The sequence below is a fragment of the Gavialis gangeticus genome, unplaced genomic scaffold (assembly GCF_001723915.1).
Source record: "Gavialis gangeticus isolate Ggan-Ray unplaced genomic scaffold, GavGan_comp1, whole genome shotgun sequence".
In the NCBI taxonomy this organism is placed as follows: domain Eukaryota; kingdom Metazoa; phylum Chordata; order Crocodylia; family Gavialidae; genus Gavialis; species Gavialis gangeticus.
The window spans coordinates 56,680,132-56,684,835 of NW_017728992.1; the positions used below are offsets into that span (position 1 = coordinate 56,680,132).

At 38.3% G+C, this 4,704-nt stretch overlaps 1 protein-coding gene and 1 long non-coding RNA gene across 3 annotated transcripts in view; one reads left to right on the top strand and one right to left on the bottom strand.

Moving 5' to 3' along the window:
* LOC109301607 (tRNA selenocysteine 1-associated protein 1-like) overlaps positions 1 to 4,704 on the top strand; it is a 17,576-nt gene that overhangs the window by 360 nt on the left and 12,512 nt on the right. For both annotated transcript variants that reach the window (XM_019522852.1, XM_019522845.1), the window contains exons 2-3: positions 398 to 580; positions 4,097 to 4,193. The gene's annotated coding sequence lies outside the window, so the exon portion shown is untranslated. The remainder of the gene's footprint in view (positions 1 to 397; positions 581 to 4,096; positions 4,194 to 4,704) is intronic.
* The window catches only part of LOC109301624, an 18,107-nt gene continuing 14,574 nt past the window's right edge, over positions 1,172 to 4,704 (bottom strand). The window contains exon 3 of the long non-coding RNA XR_002098562.1: positions 1,172 to 1,266. This is a non-coding gene — a long non-coding RNA (uncharacterized LOC109301624). The remainder of the gene's footprint in view (positions 1,267 to 4,704) is intronic.

The following is a 4,704-nucleotide window of genomic DNA, read 5'->3' on the forward strand; positions in this document are numbered from 1 at the left end:
CCGCCGCCCCTGCAAAATGTGCACCACGCGCGCCCCCTATATACGCACACTGTGTGCCCATGCACGTGTGTAGCGGAAACCCAAGTTCCTGTTGCTGACTTGGCAAATTTGGCTGGTCTCCATTTATTGCATGGTTCACGGATGAATTGTGCCACAATGGCTTTGTACATGTGACGGGCCCACATGTAGTGCACAGTTCACCAGTGAATTCAAAACATGTAGCGGGGTTCTGAGCTGTGCTTGGCTTCACTGTGGCTGCACAAAGGCTTGGAGTTCGCGTCCTGGATCTTTCTGAAGATTGAGGTTTTAACCACCGAGTGGTAAATGGTTCGTGCAGCGATGAAGGGGGCTTTTATTAGGCAACATTCTAACTTTTGGAAATGCGTTTGAATTGTAGTGAACAGATCCAGTGACAAGAGTCAAGCTCAGAGGATAGAAGTACCTGAACTGCTGTAGTCTAGAAGCCCGTGATCACTTCAAACAAGACCTCACTGCACCCCTTTATTCTGATACTTGCAATTTTTCTGCAGTCAAACTCATTTTTATTGTGCAGCATCTTGCGTTGAATGCGCACATAGTGGTAAGTCCAAAAATGCATAGTAGCTTGTAAATGAGAGAAGCCTTAAAGCAATGATTCTCAACCAGGGTGCTTTGATCCTTTCAAGGTGCTGTGTATTGCTACACTAATTCGCAAGATAAACCAAGAGACTTCACACAGGAATCCGTAATGTTAAAAACATTCTAACCTGCTGTGTCTTCCTGAATTCTTTGCAACAGATTGCTGTATTCTTCAATAGTTGAAGAAAAGGAATGAAAAATAGGGCATTTTGGGTGGGAGGCCTGAATCTAACAAGGGGTGATTTGCTTCTGAAAAGATTGAGAACCTTTGCCTTAAAGTCAAAGAAATAAAGTTTTATAATAAAAAATTAAATAAGTGGAAATCTTGTCAGCTTCCTACTAAATGGCAAAATTGGTACCAGAATTGACCTTATAAAGCATAATTTTTTTTTAAATCTATGCATTAGTAACTAATTCCCCTTAACTCTGAATAATCGCAGGGTTTTAAAAAATAAAAACAAAACCTAATTTTTAGATTTTAAAAAAAGTAATTCCAAATGGACGTTTTTCCATTATTAAAATGAAATGCCTCTAATACATATATATCCTGGCTTGCTTCATCCCAAATCTACTATATATGTATATGAGTGTGGATTTAGGGTTAAGAAAACCAGGATCTCTGGTAATCAGCAGAGTACTCTCATGGATCTCGTTGTTAAAAATTAATTGCTTCTGTGGGATAGTATATGCACTGATGTATTGCCCTGATTTCAAACATAATGATTTTTTCAGGATCAGCATCTACATATGTGAATTGATTTATTTGAGGAACCCCAATGAACTGCTAACCTTCATAAACTTACTATTGTTTAAAGACTTGCCTGTTGTTAAAAAAGCAACTTGAATGAGGGGAGGGGCACTGAATGAAGGAGGGGTATGGATTTAAAATGAAGTAGATACTCCTGGAAAACTCTGAATGATCATATTCTGATGTAAAGATACTTTTGTCCTGTTTAACTTAGCCCACTTTTAGAGAAATATTAACGAATAATTCCATCTATAGTGCTATATAGGATTTTTTGTTTTTGTTTTTAGTGATTAATAGTTCCTTCCAAGACTGAGGGCACTGTTGTACTATGTATTTTGTTTTCTGAATCCACTTCAGAATAACATATTACAATCTTTCTTATGTGGAACTACACAAGGATTTAAATTTAATCAACTGGGTATTTATTACAGGAGGGAGAACATTGAACAAAAAAATCATTTGCAGTAGAGCAATAGAGAGCACTGTAGGGGGAAAGTGGTGTATGCAGTGACTTGCTTTTATCCTCCCAGTGTTTTACTAGTCAGATAACAGAAAATAAATTACCAAATGAATAACTTGTTTCTAATCTTATTTTAGAAACTGAAATGAACAGGTGAGAGTTGAGTGAGGAAGGGTGCAACTAGCTGTACAAAGCCAAGTACTTTTGTTTGCTGATGTAGTGCACAATAGAGAAACCAAAATTTCAGAAATTCTACATAGTGGTTTAAGTTGCATGTCCCAAGGAGTGTGGAACTTGCATGCTTCAGTGACAGGAGGAGGAACATAAGAATGTACATACTGACATATTGGGTCATGCCAGAGGTCTACCTAGCACAGTGTCTTGTCTCTGGCAGTGGTAAGTAGTGGTTGTTTCAGAGAGAATATCAGAAATCAGGCATGTGGTGTGTGTGTGTGGTGTTGGTTGTTTTTTTTTTTTTTTTTTAATTTCTACCTTCCCAGTTAACATTAGAGAGATCTAGGGATGTCCAGAACCTGAGGTTACGTGCCTGACTGCTAATGTTTCATAGTCCCTGATGGAAAAAGCCTTTTGAAACTTTTCTTGTCCGTCTTTAATCTCTGTTTATGCTATTGGCTTCTAGAATGTCTTATGGCAAAGAGTTCAACATTGTTTAATTATGTATTGTACAAAAAATAATGTTTGTTCCTTTTAAACGTGCCTCCTGAAAACTTCATTGGGTAGCCTAGTTCTTGTATTCTGAGACGCAGTAAATAATTGTTCCCTGTTCACTTACATTTCCATACCACTCGGAATGAGCAAGATCTGTAAAATCCTAAATTTCTCTTCCAGCCTGAAGAATTGTACCCATTTTAGATTCTTCTCTGATTAAAATCCATTTCATACCCCTCATCTTTGCTCTTTGTAATATTTTTAGCATTACTATATTGTTTTTGAGCAGATCTCCACATGATATTCAGGATGTGGACACACTGTAGACTTATATAATGGCATGATCAGAGTTTCTTGTTGTTTTTGTTTTTTTTAATATTGGCACAATATGCAAAATTCAAACAGACAAATATATTTTTAAATAATTAGGGAAGGGATTCAAACAAAGAAGGATCCAGAGTGACTCAAAGATGCTTCCTGAATGATAATGGCTCATTTGGGAGGTAATGGCACTCCCCCATGTGCTTATTCAGCTTGATCTACCACTTTGCCTACTCAGTTTTATGATAACTCTCTAACTCAGTGGTCTCCAAAGTGGGGTGTGCAAGACAATCCATTGGGGTGCAGGAAGAAAATATTAGAACTTATAGAAATCTACATATAGTGGGGGTGCATGCTCAAATTTTACTGATGAGGGTGTGCGAATATAAATATATGTATATTGGGGGTGCCTACTCAAATTTTTTACTGATAGGGGTACGCGATCAAAAAAGTTTAGAGACCACTGCTCTAAATCATCACACTCAACTTTGTATTTGACTAGCTGTAACTTTTTTACCATCTGGATACTTTGCCATCTCGGGATCTACTCATTTTTCAAGCTTATTTGTGAATGTTGAACAGCACAGATCCTGTGGTTTCCCACAAGGAAGAAGTAGTTAGAGGTGTAGAAGGGCATGAACTTCTCTGCTTTAGTTTATCTTGCCCTATTGGACATTTCTACTCAATTTACCCCTTAACAATTTATTTTATTGTTGGGTAATGTATACCAGCAGCTTTTAATTTTGCCCCAGAAAAGAACTATGGAAATATCCAAAACACATCTAGTTCTGTACTGGCTTCACTGCAGGGAAAAAATATTATTTCTTAAATGTTAGATGAAGGATCTTGCCCTTCTCACCTCAAGAAGGGAAATTGCAGTTGGATGCGAGATGAGGTGCTGTGTAAAGCCATAAGGCAGTTGGAGACTATAGACAAATTTCCCAACACCCCAAATAGGATGAAGAAAGAAACAAATATAACTAGTATTCTTGGTAAATAAAAAGTGTGGCTATTTTACATCATGTTCATGTCGGTGTCATGATATGATCTGCAAGGGTTCAGTAACTGCACAACCATAAGCATATCGAGGTGAGACTTCTGCAAAGATGAGTCTGAACATGGAATCTTTCTAAATTTTCCCCCGAGTTAAATCTCTTGAATCAGATCCAAGGCAATAGAACAAGTTCACAGCGGTGTAGCGACAGGTATTTTAGTTCAAGATTAGTTTATTTTCATAGAAACTTCTTCCCCTTCTCTTTTTTTTTTCTTACTTTAAATAGAGGATCAGAACCAGTTGTGAGACAGCACACCAGCTTACCTTTTGTCGAGACAACTTCACCTTTTGTGAAGACAACTTTTTGAACCCTGGCGAACCAGGTAAGATCATTTGGTGAGAGCAAGTCCAGGTTCACAGGTTCTCGGTGCTGAAGAGGGATACAGAGCCATCCCAGAAGCCCTGGCAAATGTAAAACTAAAATAGTTTGTCTGAGTGGGTTTCTCCAAGTGCTTCAGGTAATCTGCTAACTGATTGCTCACCTCTGCTCTGGAAACCTAATCTTAATAACTGAAACAGGTTGAGGGACATGGCACAAAGCTTTTTCATCCCTATTAATTGTGAGTGAGTTCTTCTGGAAGGGCTTGATTGTAATGCTCCACAAATGAGATGCACTGGAGGCAGATTATTAATGCCTACTGAAGTGGAATTTATTGAGAAATACCAACTGTACTTGAGCCCCAAAGACAAGAACCCTCATTCTTATTGAGGTGAGGGATGTGACCTTTAATTTGGCTGTTGTCTCCCTCCTCTTCCTAGTTGTCATCCCACCTCCTCCTCCTCCTCCTCCTTTTTTTTTTTTTTTTGGGGGGGGCAGTCCTTCCTTTTTTTTCC